The sequence below is a fragment of the Macrobrachium rosenbergii genome, chromosome 2 (assembly GCF_040412425.1).
Source record: "Macrobrachium rosenbergii isolate ZJJX-2024 chromosome 2, ASM4041242v1, whole genome shotgun sequence".
NCBI classification, from domain to species: domain Eukaryota; kingdom Metazoa; phylum Arthropoda; class Malacostraca; order Decapoda; family Palaemonidae; genus Macrobrachium; species Macrobrachium rosenbergii.
In genome coordinates, this window is record NC_089742.1 from 57596402 (window position 1) to 57616770 (window position 20369).

A 20369-nucleotide genomic window follows, 5' to 3' on the forward strand; every position below is an offset into this window, starting at 1 on the left:
GTTATGTATCTGAGCATTCAGTTTGATTTTTTTGAGGGGTTACAGAAAACGAGCTATTTTTTTTTACGTACGCAAGTAAACATTGTATATATATATATATATATATATATATATATATATGTGTGTGTGTGTGTGTGTGTGTGTGTGTGTGTGTGTGTGTGTGTGTAAGAGTAACAATGGTCAATGTATTCACATTCAAAAGTCAAGGGAAAAAATTAATTTAGAAAGAAAAACATTCCTTCCAGGTTCCTTTTAATCGTTTTAATCTTGGTATGTATTTGCAATTTTAACTTGGCTAAATATAACTCTCATGGTTTGGGTGATACTGCACGTTACTTTGTCCGTAACACGTCTTTCATGCTCCGTAATCCTTGGTTTTGTCTTGTAATCCCCTGCCGTCATTTATCGCATTTTCTTTGTGTCGCTGTTTTCCCTTTGTCATTTATTCGTCTGTTTTTCTTGGTGAAAGTTTCTAAATATGAGACCTCTATAGTTTTTATCATTTTCTTTGTCATCGGCCTTTTCATTCCCCAGTTAGTGAGACTTTTTATTTTATTTTTGTTACTCTTACTTTTATTCATTTTTATGAAAGGAGGTGATGGATTTTTTTCATTGTTTTTTCTTTCATTCTTTTTCACGTAAGAAAATGAAATTCTGTGAAATTTTCCGTATACCTAACTGACAAAAAACGATGCGAGAGAGAGAGAGAGAGAGAGAGAGAGAGAGAGAGAGAGAGAGAGAGAGAGTTTTGGCAATTAATCTGGTTTCCCATCATAGGTGAGAGAGCCTATTTTTTTTCAACTAACCTGGTTTTCCACCATGGGTCAGAAAGAGACGGAGAAGTGGAGAGAGGTCAGGTCAGTGATTGAATTAACCCCCCCCCCACCCCCACCCTCAGAAAACATGTTTTGTCGTTAGTTCGTTTTGACCTTAATTTCATTAAGGCTGGTCTCGCTCGCGGTACGGCCTTATAATAACGAAACCCGTAGGGGAACTGATTGATTAATTGTGTTTTATCTGGCGTCACAACTACCAGGGTCACCGATGCCGACCCGTAGGGGAAGTGGGGGTGGGGGGTAGTAGTGCCGTCAGTGTACTTCGCGTGGTGCACTGTAGGCATCAGTTAATGGTCTTGGCAGCGTCCCTTCGTCCCCTAGCTGCAACCTCTTTCATTCCTTTTACTGTACCTCCTCCATATTCTCTTTCTTTCATCTGACTTTCCACCCTTTCCAACAATTTTTTCATAAAGCAACTGCGAGGTTTTCCTCCTGTTACACCTTTAAAGCCTTCTTTACTCTCAATTTCCCTTTCAGCGCTGAATGACCTCACAGGTCGCAGTGCTTGGCCATTGGCCTCAATTCTATGTTCTATTCCATTCTTATAACTACGAAGCCTCGTCGTAATAAAAATTCCAGATGATACGTACGTATTATAAAGCGATGTAGATTTTTGTCTCCAAGGGAGGAGTATCCGCTCTCCCATGTTAATTACAAAGGAACAAAATGATGATTACGGGTCTGGCATGAAATGACAGACGGGGATTCTGTGTTCCTTTTGGTGTCATAATCTGTCTTCCCCTTGTGCTCCTATTTTTAGATGTGTGATGTTTGTTACATCTGAAAGAATGGCTTGTGTTGTTATAAGATGATGTGAAAAATATATAAAGTGTTTGTGCTTGTGAACATGAAAATTTGCAGTCATTAAACGTACAGAAAATAATATACAAGAGCATGCAATTTTTGTATATGTTTTTACTTATGTTTATATTAAGAGAACCATCTACGCTGAGTTGTCTGTGTGCACTGAAAGTCTTTACGCGAAGACAAATGATAAATAAAATGGCACAGAGTAAATATAATTACTTGCTTCACCTCAAATGTCACAGAAGTATGGCTCGTATCCCAAATCAGATAGGGAGGTCTAGAACCCCGAATGATTCGACTCCGAAGCGCACACACAAAATATACTCAGACATTTGAACGAAAGAAAAACTTCGCATTGTGACTCGATACTGACGTTATCTTCCCGGTCTTTGACGCACAGTCAACCTCTTCTTCCTCCTCTGGGCGCGTTCATGTAGGGATTTGTGCGAACGTTTTTGTGCCATTTTTGAACGTTTGTGACGTTGAGGAGAAAGTATTGTTTGATTGCATCTTGTCGTTGATAGATTGAGGACGATGCGTTCACATTATTATTATTATTATTATTATTATTATTATTATTATTATTATTATTATTATTATTATTATTATTATTAGTGTATCCATACGGTCAGAAATAACCGTAATATAAGAGAGGGTCTGGACGGCAAGTACTGACCATAGGTTGTGGACCATGCATTCATATTATTATTATTATTTTATTATTATTATTATTATTATTATTAGCGTATCTTACGATCAGAAAGAACGGTAATATAAGAGAGCGTCTTGATGGCAAGCACCGACCATAGGTTGAGGACCATGCATTCACATTATTATTATTATTATTATTATTATTATTATTATTATTATTATTATTATTATTATTATTATTATTAGTGTATCCACAAGCTAAAAAAATAACGGTAATAAAAGAATGAACCTTGATGGCAAGTACCGACCTTAGGGACATTACTTACCGTCCCAAAACAGATTTAAATAGAGGCCAGTGGTCAGAGAGGCTGGACTTCGGCTGACGACCACTAGTCTGAACTTGGAGTTTTTTATTTTTTACCATTCAGTTATTGTTGTTACACACAGAAAATAAATATGTTGATAAGCATTGAATTTTATTATAAGATGATTTTAATATTATATATATAGTTTAATATTATATATGTCGTTCTTGTTATTGGCAATGAGGATGTTTATGTTATTATTATTATTATTATTATTATTATTATTATTATTATTATTATTATTATTTCTTTTTGATGATTATTAAGATCATTAATGCCATTTTTCTTCATCCTTTAATTATTATTATTATATTAGTATCTAGGCTGCTTATTTAATTATTATTATTCCCTGCTCTTGTATAATTATTAAGATCATTGAATTGCATTAATGATCTTAATAATGATACGAGAACAAAGAATAATAATAATAATAATAATAATAATAATAATAATAATAACAGAAGGATAAATAAAAACGGCATTAATGATCTTAATAAGAATAAAAAACAAAGAATAATAATAATGATAACACCTGCACCCTCATTCTCTGTACAAGAACGACAGAAACGAAAATACCAATAATCCTTATTTAATAAAACTCATTACTTATCAACATATTTATTTCTGTGTGTAACAGATACTTTAATGGCAAAAAATTCCATTTCAGACTGGGTATCGTCAGTTCCAAGTCTTCATCCCATTATTATTATTATTATTATTATTATTATTATTATTATTATTATTATTATTATTATTATTATTATTATTATTATTCCATAAGAACGTCTGGGCTTCAAACATCATTAAGCCATTTTCGACCTGATTGCGTCTACCAGTGTTCACGGATTGAAGAATGCTGCTTGACTGTTATTATTATTATTATTATTATTATTATTATTATTATTATTATTATTATTATTATTATTATTATTATTATTATTATTATTATTATTATTTCCATAGAGACGTTTTCGTTTCAACACATTAAGCCTTTTCGACTTGGCTACATCTACTGTAGTGTTCACGGATTGAAGACTGCTGCTTGACTGCTATTATTATTATTATTATTATTATTATTATTATTATTATTATTATTATTATTATTATTATTATTCCATAAGAACGTCTGGGTTTCAACACGTTAAGCCATTTACGACCTTATTGCATCTACTGCAGTGTTCACGGATTGAAGACTGCTGCTTGACTGCTATTATTATTATTATTATTATTATTATCTGCTCTCGAAAGAAGGATTTATGGTTCTAGCTCATACAAGATAATGCACAGGTGACGGAAACTGCCGCCATCACTCTCCACCTCTCTAAACGTAATATTTTTCACTAATCTCGCCTTCCCCCCACCGCGACCCGTGATAGGAACGCCGCGTTGCAAAGCAATTTAAGATAGCAGGAACTTTACGACTTCAGAATTTGAGAGCGATGAAAGGTAGGAAAGTTTATTGCGGAGACATCCATCCCATGTATTTTATTTCTCTTTAACTATCTTTGATCCCGTGCCATCATTCTCCCAATTTAGGGCCATCCGTCGGCGGGACAGATGTTTATGATCGCTTAACCTGAGAGAGGGAAAGAATGTTCTTGCCATCGTTAAAAGTTATGCGTCGATTCTTGTAGGAAATGGAGTAAAAGAGATGCTTATGAGTTTGTGAAACATAATATATATATATATATATATATATATATATATATATATATAATCATATATATTTATATACATATAAATGTATATATCTATATATGCTTATATATATCTATATGTATATTATATATTTTATATGTATAATATATAGTTATGTATATATACATACACACACACACACACACATATATATATATATATATATATATATATATATATATATATATATATATATATATGTAAGTGTGTATGTATATATACATACATACATACATACATACATACATACATACATACATACATATATATATATATATATATATATATATATATATATATATATATATATATATATATATATATATAACAAGGCTACGTGCCAGTATAAAAAGTAGGTAGCTCTCCGATAATATGATTCTTCCCTAAGAAAGGATAGTTCATAATTTCTTGATTATTATTAAGGCATCCCTCTTTAAATGAGTGAATCCTGTAACATCGCTCAGAGAAGAGGATATTAACAAGTTAACGCATATAAGACTTTTCTCTTCAGCCCTTCAGTGAGGTAGCGTATTGGATACTTAGAAGTTAACAAAAGGCAAGAGGCTGTATTGCTGCAATGTGACGTCATTATTCCATTTTTTTTTTATTTATGGTCTATGTATATGTTTGTTTTTGCACTTGATTAATTATTGTTAATTATTGTCAAGTTAATAATTTTTTTACTTTTTTCATAAGTATGGATGCATATAATTAAGACTATTTTCACTGCTACTTCCACTAATAATAATAATGATAATAATATGAATATGAATTGTGATAATAATAAAAATAAAAAGAATAAGAACAGGAATAAGTAAAAGCATGTCGCGTGTACAGATATTGCAAGAGGTAAGAATTATTATCGAGTTAAGTAAGGCTTCGGGAATCAGGTTTTACTCATTTTACTCACTTTGAATGAAGAGAAGGATTTAGAGCATTCAGTAACTTTCAGCTTCACGGTGTATTCAGATGAGAACTGAATGAAAATCCGTAGTGTCAATTTCATTTTGAAAACGACTTTTATTCTAATTTCCTTCTTCTCTTAATCCAATTAGTGCCACAAAGGAAATGAAAAACCATTGTGGTTTTAGAGAGATAAAAACGTTTGGTACACCAGTCTGTTTAAATGTATTTCATTCATTAACAACACAACCCTATTCACAGCTCTCTCTCTCTCTCTCTCTCTCTCTCTCTCTCTCTCTCTCTCTCTCTCTCTCTCTCTCTCTCTCTCTCTCTCATATATTTATAATTTTAAATATTTTAAAATTAAAACATTGTGGACCTAAGAGAAGCAATGCTTACCCGAATCGAGCCGAAATCGTGCATTATGTATCTCTCTCTCTCTCTCTCTCTCTCTCTCTCTCTCTCTCTCTCTCTCTCTCTCTCTCTCTCTCTCTCTGACATAATTGAAATCCACAGGACCTCGAGGAAGTAATTCTTATCCGTTCAAGGGTGAAGCCATTCATCAGATATTCTCTCTCTCTCTCTCTCTCTCTCTCTCTCTCTCTCTCTCTCTCTCTCTCTCTCGAAATATTGTGAGTTACATGATAAAAACTCAGGGGAAGTAATGCCTACCCGCTTTGGGGTGAAATGCATTTTCTTCTCTCTCTCTCTCTCTCTCTCTCTCTCTCTCTCTCTCTCTCTCTCTATCAAAATATTTACTATTTTTAAAATTAAAACTTACCCCCAGCTGGGATGAAATCATGTGTCAGATTCTCTCGCTCTCTCTCTCTCTCTCTCTCTCTCTCTCTCTCTCTCTCTCTCTCTCTCTCGTCTCATCATAACCACCCCTCTCCCTCTATCGTCTCGTTTTGACCTTCTCTCTCTCTCTCTCTCTCTCTCTCTCTCTCTCTCTCTCTCTCTCTCTCTCTCTCGTCTGGTCTGGTCTTGACCACGGGAGCGATAATTTTCTTTCCACAATTCTCTGCCGGCCGCTATCTCAGTAAGATGGAAGCATCGTAATTAAATGTCAACTCTCATATTGGAATCATATACTTTGTCGCTCTCCTCATGTGAGATAGTCATACCCAGGCGCAGGGAATTTCTTCTTATCTTTCCGAAATTTATGGACCTGCGTCTCAGAATTCGGCCAAAATAAGAGAGTACTCTTTCTTGCTCAGTGATTCGGGCGATACGTTTGCATCTGCACATTATAATATAATTGCTCGCGACGTCTGATGAGAACTGCGCCAGAATATCGGTTCGGTGAATATTTTAGAAGTTTATGTATGTTGATGTGAATATAATAGCTCATATATATATATATATATATATATATATATATATTATATGTGTGTGTGATAATTCTGTTTCTAATTAAAAAGTTTTACACTTGTCATTCGTATATTTTGAAATTTTAAGTTACAAATAACTCGTTCATATTGAATTGACTGTAACTTTTAAACAATTTATGATATACTTTAAGGGAATGTATATGATAAATGCATCTACCGTGGTCGGGATTCAAACCTATGCCATTTTCGGTTGGACGTATACTTAGTCATCGAGAATGATATAAATTGATTTAGATTTTGTTATAAAATATTCTTGACAAATTCAATATGTTTACATATGGATGAGTATCTTTGTTTCTTGTATTAGTTCTATACCCTCGAAGCTTCTGTCATGCTCATGTCACACTCATGAAAGTGGGCAACAAAATCATCTGAAAAGGTGTATGTGGTCATTCAATGAGTTTTGACTGTATCCGTCAGCAGGGCTTTCAAATAAGTACACCACGTTACGTTTCTTCAGGTTTTCTGGATGGAAGTAGGTTGCTCTTCAGAAACATCTCACTGGTTGTCAGGTTTTATAGTAGAAAATTACCAACTGTGTCCAACACCTGGCCAGAATGCATAGTAATGCTAGCAGCCACTGCAGATACCTAAAGACCAGTGATCTGTTCCTGAACAAACCCATACAGTAGAGATGTTCCATGGTCTACATATTTCAGTACCTTGTGATGGGTACCATCAGCACTATATAGGGAGGACCATAACACATTTCTACTAATGCATTCTTTGCCACCTTCAGTAGAACGCTTGATGTATTTCACTGACATGAAGAGTACATAGAACTAATGCAACCAAGCAAGTTCCTCACCTCTGCCTATTGCCATTGCTGCCACCTCTAAGCCCTGAACATATATGAGAAGAAACTTATGAAAAAACATGGTGAAGGAAGTTGAATTTTTATTCACCTATATCTGCAGAAGTCAAGACAGCCATCCAGCACCAAATCGAGTGACGAAGACCAGTATATCAACCAATATGCCCCTCCTCCTCCTCTTGTTCATAGCAAGTGGACATGTCAGAACATTTGGGAGTCAAACCAGCGTCTCCTTTTTCTGACATTCTACAAGCATACCAGCTGGCTGCAAATGAAAGTAACACCTACTCAACAGCAGCAATCAACGACCAGTCAAAATTCAGCAAATGCGTCAACAAGCAAACCAGGAACCTACCACCATCACATAACTAACCCACATCGATCTCTTCGCCAATAATATTTCGTGATCACTCAAGCTTGCTTGGTGCGAAACGTTAGATCAAAAACTTTTATGAAAGAGATTTAAGACGTGTTTCCTTTCATGTTTTAGGAAGATTTAGTATAACCATTGCTCAGATAAAAGTATTTAATCAGAAAAACTGGGAAACTGTAAGAACAATGCAGCTGCAACAGCCATTGCAACAGTGGTGACTCTAATATTTTGTGATCATTCAAGCTTGCCTCAGTGCGAAACGTTAGGTCGAAAACTTCCATGAGAGATTCAAGACGTGTTTCCTTTCATGTTTTAGGAAGATTTAGTTTAACCATTTAGCAGATAAAAGTATTTAATCAGAAAAACTGGGAAAACTGTAAGAACAATGCAGCTGCAACAGCCATTGCAACAGTGGTGACTCTAATATTTTGTGATCATTCAAGCTTGCCTCAGTGCGAAACGTTAGGTCGAAAAACTTCCATGAGAGATTCAAGACGTGTTTCCTTTCATGTTTTAGGAAGATTTAGTATAACCATTTAGCAGATGAAAAATATTTAATCAGAAAAACTGGGAAAACTGTAAGAACAATGCAGCTGAAACAGCCATTGCAACAGTGGTGGCTCGTATCACAGCCATCGTCGAGAATGCTTTGTGTTTGTAGTCGTTATTTTTGACTGAGATAGGCAGGGGCTGGATCGTCGTTATGTTGGCCATTTTTGCAAGATAAATATCCCACTGACTTTTGACATTGCGGAATCCCACCTGTTACTCTCTGTCTCGCTTCCTGACTGCGCAAAGGTCACTGTTGAAAGGATGTCTGACCATGTGAGATTTCTATATTTTCTCATATTTCGATATCCACACATGACCTATTTTTAGTGATTTTCCCAGCGGAGCTCTTCAACTATTTTTCTTATTGACTTACGGTCTTATTATTATTATTATTATTATTATTATTATTATTATTATTATTATTATTATTATTATTATTATTATTATTATTATTATTATTCAGAAGAACTCTGTTCATATGGAACAAACCCCACAGGGGCCACTGACTTGAAATTCAAGCTTCCAAAGAATATGGTGCTCATTAGAAAGAAGTAAAAAATACAGAAAGAAGAGATCTCACTTATTAAAAAGAAAAATAAATTAACAAATATATATTTCTTTGCCTCATTTAACATAAAATCAATCATTTTCAGAAATCATAAAGGTTATCTTCTTATTATTTACTATTTTATGTAGATATAAATACCTTTTAGTTATATTTCTTCTCTGAATCATTACACTATAATCTTTTACGTGGAAAGTCCTTGACAATTGTTTCTCAACATCCTGTTTTTGCGTCTTTGCAAAAATATAGATCATAATTCGAAAGGCTTAATTACATAATCCAAATCTATATTTTCCATGAACTTGCTGGCTCTCTCTCTCTCTCTCTCTCTCTCTCTCTCTCTCTCTCTCTCTCTCTCTCTCTCTTACTTTCTAATTTTTATATCGTAAATTAAGTCGTTATCTCTCTCAAGTAAGATCTCTGCGATTACCATACATCCAAGCGAAAGTCGAATGTATTACTACCCTAATACAATTCTCCCTGTAGTTTAATAATTTACTTACATTTTTATTTGATAAAATTCTCTTCTTTCTGTATTTCTCTTTACCTCCTGTTACTTCTTTCTAATGAACACCAGATTCTTAGGAAGCTTGAATTTCAAGTCAGTGGCCCCTGTGGCCTTGTTCCACATGGTGAATAGGGTTCATCTTCTGAATAATAATAATAATAATAATAATAATAATAATAATAATAATAATAATAATAATAATAATAATAATAATAATAATAATAATGATAAAAATAATAAATGGTGATGATGGTAATAACAATATATGAATAGGGGTCATCGTCTTAATAATAATAATAATAATATATGAATAGGTTTCATCTTCTAAATAATAATAATAATAATAATAATAATAATAATAATAATAACAACATATGATTAAGTTTCATCTTCTGAATAATAATAATAATAATAATAATAATAATAATAATAATAATAATAATAATAATAATAATACAGTCAAAACTAAGATCACAATCCTTTGAATCATTTTTCTGTGTCTCTCACACAGGCAAATGCACAGTCTCCTAAATCACGGGTCTCCTCCATTCGGCATTCAGCAACTTTTGCCTTTCGAGGTCCGCTAAAGTTCGGAAGTTTTCAAGAGTTCCTCTTTTTTTCAGGGTTTTTTCCCCACCCGTGACGTTGGTTTGGACTTGGCGGTACGGACAAGAACATGGTATTAAATTATATTTTTTCTGTTGTATTTGAACGAAGGTGGCAAGCACGGACAAGAACTTGCTATTAAATGGTATTTGTTCCGGTGTATTTTTGCAAAGGTGGCAAGTATGGACAAGAACGTGGCATTAAATGGTATTAGCTCTGTTGTATTTAAACAAATGGCAAGTACGGACAAGAACGTGGTATTAAATGGTATTAGTTCTATTGTATTTGAACAAATGTGGCTAGTACGAACAAGAACGTGGTACTAAATGGTATTTGTTCTGTTGTATTTGAACAGAGGCAACCAATTGGCTATTTAGATGCTTATTAGGCTACCAGTCTTTATATTTTCATCGTGTTTTATTCAATTGCAGCGGAATTTTTCAGTCTGTAAAAGATATTCTTTTTAAAAATTGGTGGTTTTCTTGAGTAGCAATCTTCAGAAATTAAGAAATAAAACTGAAAAACATTTGAAGAAAAAAAAATAAAACTTTCTGGGAAGGAAATTTCTTCATAAATAGACTGAGCTGAAAGATAATTATTTTCTGAAGTATGGAAGTTCTTCATAAAAATGAATTATTTTACAAATAGCCACCTGTATAGTTTTTCATTTAGTGTCAACATTCAAGCCCTTATATGAGAATCCAGAACACCGAATCCTTTATTTGATGTAAGATTCTGTTATCCTGACTTAGTTTAAATCTTACGCATTTAATATAAAATAGACATTTTACTGAATAAAGGTGCTTACTGTTTCTCGTCTTGAAACGTTAGTTTATATCATCATGCAGAAACGAGCACTACTATAATTATTCTTTTTTAATTTTTTATCTAATAGGTAAGATGGGTGAAAGAAGAATGAGAGCAGGTAGCTAACTAACCATGTTAGGAATAGTTTAGAAAGTTAAGTATTAGTAGGAGTAATGTAAAGCGTGGTTTAGCCACAATTTTATTTAGATAAAGGTACAATTTTTCTTACTATGGCCTTTATTAACATATTACAAAATGATTTTGCTCTATATTAACTTAGTGAATTGTACAGGTTATATATTTTAAATATTATTTCTTAATAGTATAATTGTATTTAGATAAAGTTGCAATTTTTCTTAGTTTCACATATTGTAAATAGGTAATTAGCCAGTTTACAGATTCTGTCTCGAAAAAATTTTACGAACGTTTCTTCCAAAGGTCATAAGTTTGTGTCAGGTGATGTCATAGACGACTACTAGTTCCCACGCAAAAATTTGTCGAACTGTCGGCAAATTAATTGGGCCAAGAGCATTTGGCAAGTTTACACCCAGAGTAAAGTAGGTTTAAATGTGAAATTTTTTCATTTGAGAGGAGATGGTTAAGTTAAGTCTGAGAAAAGCTGCTTGCTGTTCACGCTACGAATGTCTTCTGCAGTAGTTTGTAATCAAAGAGGTTTACTTACATTATGCATTTTTATCAAATGCAGCATTAACTTTCCGTTGATGAATGGCGTTGATGAAAAATCTGACATTTTTGTAATTTGCAATAATCTCATATTTTATCCTGAGTTATTCATGATTTAGAATATGTATATATATATATATATATATATATATATATATATATATATATATATATATATATATATATATATATATATATATATATATATTATTGAATCTGAAAAATATGGAACGTGCTGAATATATAGATAAGTCTGCTTAGTAAAGGACAATAAGTCGAAAGGCCTAGCGCCACTCGCTGTTTCACTTTCCTTCGTGGTTTTGCCTTTATTTATATATACAGGTATATACATATATATGTATATATATAATTATATATATATATATATATATATATATATATATATATATATATTGTATGTTTATATATCATATATTTATTAAATACAGAGAAAGGATAATAATAAGGTTCAGATAGATCCAAATGTAGGCTCCACCTCCTCGCAAATATGTTTGAAATATTTCGGTCGAATATTTTGGTTATTGCTCGATTTTAATTGACAATTAAACTGCTAATGGGAAGTCGTTAGTGATTTGGGTACAAAGACGTAATTCCATCGGCTCCTGGATATTATCATAACAAGTCTAACATCCTGACTCCCAATTTTTTCCCTCTTCACGTATCAGGATTGGTCGCAGCTCATTTGCATGTGTTCGTCGTATTGGTGGGAAACTCGAGCACCGATCTTTCCCAGAGACAGCCTGTGACTTGGAGCATTAATCTTTCAGTTGTGTGGGTATTCTGTGTTTGATGTAAGAAAAGTTATTTAAGGTAAGATTAACGAGTGAGGTTTGGATTTTATTTATCTGTGTTCGTGTGTGGCGTATCTTTCAAAATATGATACCATTCGACTTTTCTTGCTATATCTGATTTTCATTATATTGTACTATATTCTCTCTCTCTCTCTCTCTCTCTCTCTCTCTCTCTCTCTCTCTCTCTCTCTCTCTCATTAATTATAAATAACGATTTATAATGGAGAGAGAGAGAGAGAGAGAGAGAGAGAATATTTTCAGAATTGAGACACCAGGAGGTTCTAACATACGATGGTGTTATGAGAGAGAGAGAGAGAGAGAGAGAGAGAGAGAGAGAGAGAGAGAAAGAGTAAGTATATCTTAATTTTACCAGGCCACTGAGCTGATTAACAGCTCTCCTAGGGCTGGCCCGAAGGATTAGACTTATTATTTTACGTGGCTAAGAACCAATTGGTTACGTAGCAATGGGACCTACAGCTTATTGTGGAATCCGGAACCACATTATAGCGAGAAACGAATTTCAGTCACCAGAAATAAATTCCGCTAACTCTTCATTAGCCGGCCGGAGACTCGAACTCGGGCTAGCGAGTGCTAGCCCACAACTCTACCGACTCGCCCTAAAGCGAAGAGCTTAGAGAGAGAGAGAGAGAGAGAGAGAGAGAGAGAATGTAGTAAAATATAATGAAAATTCAGATATCATAAGAAAAGTCTAATAGTATCATATTATGAAAAATACGTAGACAGTGGTCAAATGAGAGAAAGGTTTTAAATTTTCCAAGGTTGCGTGCCATACGGCTTATTGATTTCCCTGAGAGTACTTTTAACTGTAACAAATCTAATTGCATTTTCATTTTGCCGTGTAGGATAATTTTTTTTTACTTTTTTACAAATAAACTAAAATGCAATAGTTCTAGACTTTAGGTTTGAATTTTTGAACTGTCGTTTATTAAAATTTTATGTAATTTCTGATTTTATCCACTATATATGTATATATATATATATATATATATATATATATATATATATATATATATAGTTATATATATATATATATATATATATATATATATATATATATATATATATATGTATTTATATATGTATATGTGTGTACAGTATATAAAAATGTGTGTGTGTGTGCGCTCATGCGCTTATCACCGTTTTCTATTATATTGGGTAGCTTCCAGGCAAGAAAAACAACACAACAACAATCATTGTCACATAAATATTTGACCTTCTGAATCGTAGGAAGCTTCTCTGCAGTTAAACCTCCACAACATTACGCCATTATTATTATTATTATTATTATTATTATTATTATTATTATTATTATTATTATTATTATTAAAAAGGATGGCTGTATTATGCGAATTTATCTTATATAGTGTCTTTCTATCTTCCTTATGATTCCTTTTCAGGCTCAGCGTGTTAGTCAGCAACTGGCCGATATTCATGTTGGAAAAGGATAGTGTGCGGAATATGGGAAGTCTTTTATTAAAATATCCAATCAGAAATCGTTCGTCTGGATTCAGGTTCTATTTTTAGGTACCGTCGACATGTTTCGACCAGCTCGTTGGTCATCCTCTGGACGTAGTTGCAGAAGGTCTGAAGAAACGAGGTGCTCGGGTTGGTATTTATAAATACCAACCCGAGCACCTTCCCATATTCCACACACTATCGTTTTCCAACATGAATATCGGCCAGTTGCTGACTAACATCGCTGAGCCTGAAAAGCGAATCATAAGGAAGATAGAAAAGACACTATATAAGATAAATTCGCATAATACAGCCATCCTTTTAATAAGACCTGTTTAAAGAGGTCTACTCCTTCATATTATTATTATTATTAGTATTATTATTATTATAATGAAGGCTGCAACCCCAGTAGGAAAAGCAGAATGTGATTCAGCCGTTGGAGAACAAACAGGTGAACAATTTTCAATACATGGAAGAATAGAATAATTGTAACATATCGTCAGGATAACAGGTTCCAAAGATCTTGATTTTTATTTTTTTTCCCTGTAACTGATGAAGAGATAGACAGAACACGTTTCTCAAAAGTGAACATGCAAGCATGAATAATGGATAATGAGACCTAGAATTTTTAATGAGGAGCATGTGGCTGAAGAAACTCTTAAGTAAAAAGATCAGGGGTTTGGTTTTGGGGGGGCATGTTCTCAGTTCGCTTGGATTGTACTTCATCTTCCATAACTTTCATCGTGCACTAATTTAAGCTGTATCTCTGTTAAGAGATTCAGGAAAACAGGTCTATGCTCAGGAGATGGGATCAGTGCAAAGAGGGTAGCATCACCTGCATAATAAAAATAAACTTGTTTTCAAGGCCAAACTACATATTGTACGTATGTAATATAAAATTGTTAGGCAAAAAGTGCTACCCTGGAGAACACCAGTGATTACAGTCTTATAGGCACTACAGCAGATGAGACCCGGTTCTCCATGATCGTTGATATTCTGAGTTCTTGTCAGAAGTTCATTATCGAACTGTAATGAATACAAAATAACAGAAGTTTGGTGAATAAATAACATTTTTTATGAACAGTTTCGAGACATCACGTCTCGTCTTCCTTGTGAAAAGGACACTTGATGTGTTCAAAGTGTTCGTGAAATAGATTCATTCGTCGAACTCGTGGGTTTGATTTTGAAGTTTCTCATTTCTGTCAGTTTTCAGAATCACCGAAATCCAAAAATTTGATCATAAACGCCAATGAAAAAACATTCTGGGTCCGTTTCCAGATCTTCTCAAAATCTGTCCTACTTTCATTGTCCTACCCTTCCTGGAAATCTTCTGGAAGCCCATCAATAACTTATGGAGGTATTTCGTAGAAAAGGAAACATTGGTGAAAAATAGCATCTGAGTTTTTCTTTTTCAGAACGAAATAAGACCCTTTTTCTTGAATGTAAACCTTGATTTATTCTTAAGGGTTATAATCTGATTTCTTTTAGTGTATTTAGAACAGTAATTCATTGGGCCCGTAGAGGGTAGTGTCGTCAGTGCACCTCACGTGATGCACTGTAGGCATTACTTAAGGTTCTTTGCAGCGTCCCTTCGGCCCCTAGCTGCAACCTCTTTCATTCATTTACTGTACCTCCGTTCATATTCTTTTCTTCCATCTGACTTTCCACCCTCTGTAACAGTTGTTTCACTGTACAGCTGCGAGATTTTCCACCTGTTATACCTTTCAACCCTTCTTACTCTCAGTTTCCGTTTCAGCACTGAGTGACCTCATAGGTCCCATTGCTTGGTCTATGGCCTAAATTCTATATTCCATTCCAATAGTCTATTGCCAACGCTGAATATTAACTTGCGGTCTATGGTAAAACTGACTTAACTGACAGTGTTAAAATCTTCTTCTGTGATGAAGTCATTGATTTAATCAAATGTAACTCGTGAGCGACGGAAACTATGGAGTTGAGTTTGCGTTCAGCACTTGCGTTCTCTGGCTGCCATGAATGCATCTCGAAGCCAGTAGCAGCTCAGCGTTGCTTTTTTGTAATATATTCATGTCCGGTTACAGTCGTGCAGAGGAGAGAACCAGTTTCACCAATTACTGGCGATTTTGGCCCCGGGTCTTTATGATAATGGGGCTTCAGTAGCCTCTGCACGATATGTTTTTATTTTGACGAAATTCCTGGTCGTTGTATTTATTATTAAATTTAGTCCTGCAGGGAGGAGGGTTGGGAGCACTAAATGATTGCTCAGTCTTTTCTGATCGGGTCGTTACGTCCAGTATGACCCTGGATTTCTCTCTCTCTCTCTCTCTCTCTCTCTCTCTCTCTCTCTCTCTCTCTCTCTCTCTCTCTCTCTCAAACAATACTCGGACTTAATGCTGGTTCCACTCTGACATTGTTAAATATTTAGACGGCAAGTTATGATAAAAATAACACCCGCAATATACTGTACAGTTGAATGTATTATATAGGAGCAAATATTTATTTGATGCTTTGTGAACGAAGCGAATAGCCCTAACTATAGAGCAAATAAAATTTATGGTTCGAGAACGTTTTTTTTTTAAACTTAGAGCTCAAGTGTCCCAGTCTAATGCCAGCAACAACATTTTATGCTTTGTATGCGTGTTTTAGAGGGTCTTCTTAGTAAACAGTTCAAGGTTCCTGAATGATAATAATAATAATAATAATAATAATAATAATAATAATAATAATAATAATAATAATAATGAAACAGAACATGTATCCATATACTTACTGTTGTTTGTTTGTTTGGTTGTAATAGTGATGCCCTACGGGTTAAACCTTGCTGTCATCCAGTCTGTTAAGCAATTGACTCTTTTATTAGTTTAAAAATATAGAAACTGGGGCCGAATCTCCTGGTGGCACTTACCGTCCTTTGGTTTGGTACTTGTCGTCTCACCCAATTTCATATTATTGTTATTGCTGAAGGTAAAGTTCTCTAGCGACGACAGTTACAATAATAAGAAAAAGTTAAAGATGAAACAATTTCTAATAATGGCGTTGATAAAATAAGCATTAACCAAGGGTAGCTGTGAAGGTATATAGGTCCTTACCGGAATTTTTTTTTATTATTTTTTTTTTTTACAAGACTTTACAGTCTGATGCACTTATGAATGTGAGAAATTTAGAGACCCCAAAGTGTGTTACATGCTGGTAATCGCTTTATATATGTATATATATATATATATATATATATATATATATATATATATATATATATATATATTATTTATATTACATCTGTGTATATATATATATATATATATATATATATATATATATATATATATATATATATATATATAAATCATTTAGGACCGGCAATCCCAACGTCACCTTTTTCCTTTTATCTGTGATTAGGAAAGTTAAAGAAAGTTAGATAGTTTCACATGCAATGAACTCTCCTTCACCTGCCACCTTTCCCAACCAGAGTGAAATATTTCATTAGTTTCGCTTTCGTTCGCCGAATAAGTTGTTGCATTTTACCAGGATGAAAATGGAATTTTTGTACTCGGATGGTTTTTGCAAAAGATATTTGCAAAGGAAGCTTCAGTGAATAAATTCCTCTGATGCTGCGATGCGGACTTTACCGTTGTGTGTTTCGAAACAATTTATGAAGAAGAATTATGAATAATGAGTTAATTACCGCTGCCAAAATAAAATAGAAAGGAGGACTGTTCGTGAAATTTTGTGTATCAGTAAAAAGAAGTGTATCGCGTAAATAACTGATCAGTTGGATTATATGGCATTTTATCTTCTATAAAATACATCTTACAACAACTTTTCACTTGATGATTCACTAACATTACTTCTTAAGACAATTATTTGTTTTGCTCTGTGCGGAAGGTTGTGTCTGCGAGATACTTCTCACCTAGAATTTATAATTTTAATGAAGCACAAGATAGGAAGCTGATAATAGGTATGGGATCAAATGCAAAGGCAGCTAAAAAAAAACGAAAAGCCTTCTGCCAGATACAACAGTAACTTATTATTATTATCATTATTATTATTATATATTATTTTTATTATTATTAACAATACTACAGTAACCAATTATTATTAGTATTATTATTATTATTATTATTATTATTATTATTATTATTATTATTATTATTATTATTACAGTAACAAATTATTATTATTATTATTTTTATTATTATTATTATTATTATTATTATTATTATTATTATTATTGTTAACAATACTACAGTAACAAATTATTATTTTTTATTGTTATTATTATTATTATTATTATTATTATTATTATTATTATTATTATTATTATTATTATTATTATTATTATTATCAATACTATTGTAAAAAATCATTATTATTATTATTCAGAAGATGAAACCTACCCATATGGAACAATCTCAAAGGGGCCATTGACTTAAAACTCAAGCTTCCAGAGAATATATTTTTCATCCTATCGCAAAATAAGCCAGATGACCTTAGCTTTAAAGTATGCAACTGAAGGAATATTACATTAACATCAATAATTCTGCTATTTGTTTACTCCACCGATAATTTTTCTTGCAAAATATAAACATGGCAGATACGAAAACTGAAAGATCCAGTTAGTACCTACTAAAGAATACGTAATCATTCTTAGGAACACTCCACAGATAGAAAGATCCAGTTAGTACCTACTAAAGAATACGTAATCATTCTTATGAACACTCCACAGATAGGTGTCTATTTTGTGAGTGTGTGTGGGTATATCTGGGTGTGCGTGAGTGTATGTATGTGTATTCTTTCGGCGATTTTTCTGTTCCTCGCCCTGGTTAGCACGTAGTATCTTGAAAAATAACCATTTAATGGCATTCTTTGCCCTTTTTGTTGGTCCGTATCAGTACTGTGACAGTTGTACGATACTCGGTTTCTGTACCGACACTGTTCATTAAAAAAAAAAAAAAAGAAGGCCCATTTTGATTTGTAACGCCATATGAATCATTTTTAAGGACGACCAAACTGACAGGTCAATAAAATATATGAATTTTTATTTGAAACAGGTTTTTTTCCTTTTTATTAGAATAACATGAGTGGCAGAGAGCGGAAAACGATTGACTTTTAGCTAAAAATGATAATTTTTAGTTTTCTGTAAAAGAAAGCTATTGTGCCGGCTTTGTCCGTCCGTCCGCACTTTATTCTGTTTGCACTTTTTTCTGTCCGCACTTTTTCTTTCCGCCCTCAGACCTTAAAAACTAATGAGGCTAGAGGGCTGCAAATTGTTATATTGATCATCCACCTCCAATCATCAAACATACCAAATTGCAGGCCTCTAGCCTCAGTAGTTTTTATTTCATTTAAGGTTAAAGTTAACCATAATCGTGCTTCTGGCAACGATATAGGATAGGCCACCACTAGGCCGTGGTTAAAGTTTCATGGGCCGTGGCTCATTCAGCCTTATACCGTGACAACCGAAAGATAGATCTATTTTCGTTGGCCTTGATTATACACTGTAGCGGCTGTACAGAAAACTCGATTGCGCCGAAGAAACTTAGGCGCATTTTTTACATGTTTTGCGTAGTCACCGAGCATATATTTCAGTATGTATACGGACACTTTTTGTATACAGTACATATTATTCTCATGCTCGCACACTGAATAAAAGTCCGTTTTCCAACAGGCAGTTAATTCTAAACAATAAAATAGAATTACGTTTGTTGCCCATTCGTTGTATATCAAGGATGGAACACTTAATTTTTTTTTAAATCCTTAGTAGCAACATGTCCCTCCATCCATCTTGTATTTTCTTTCCCTGATTTCTTTCGTGATCCGCAGTTACAAATGACGTAATTTAATTACCACCTTGTTCTCGCTGGGTGCTCAAGATTAATGGCGGACATTCGCCAAATGGCTTGGAGCTTCCGGGGCGCTGCCCTATACGTTATATCACTAAAGCAGTTAATAGGAGAAATAGCTTTTTTACTTTTTTGTAAAAGAAAAATATTGTGCTGGCTCAATCTGTCCGTCCTCACTTTTTCTGTCCGTACTTTTTCTGTCCGCCCTCAGATCTTAAAAACTACTGAGGCTAGAGAGCTGCAAATTGGTATGTTGATCATCCACCCTCCAGCCATCAAACATACCAAATTGCAGCCCTCTAGCCTCAGCATATTTTATTTTATTTAAGGTTAAAGTTAGCAATAATCGTACTTCTGGCACTGCCATAGGTACCAACAACACATGCCAGCACCGGACCGTGGCTGAGTTTCATGGGCCGCGGCTAAGATTTTCATGGGCTGTGGCTGAGACCACCACCGGACCGTGGCTGAGTTTCATAGGCCGCGGCTGTACAGAATTCTCGATTGCGCCGAAGAAACTTCGGCTTATTTTCTTACTTGTTTTACTTCAGAACACTTTCATCTGTACTTACATAAAAGTACCACAACATGAACAGCTTCTCGTAGGGGAGTAGTGCCGTCAGTGCACCTCACGCGGTGCCCTGTAGGCGTTTCTTGAGGTTCTCTGCAGCGTCCCTTCGGCCCCTAGCTGCAACCCCTTTC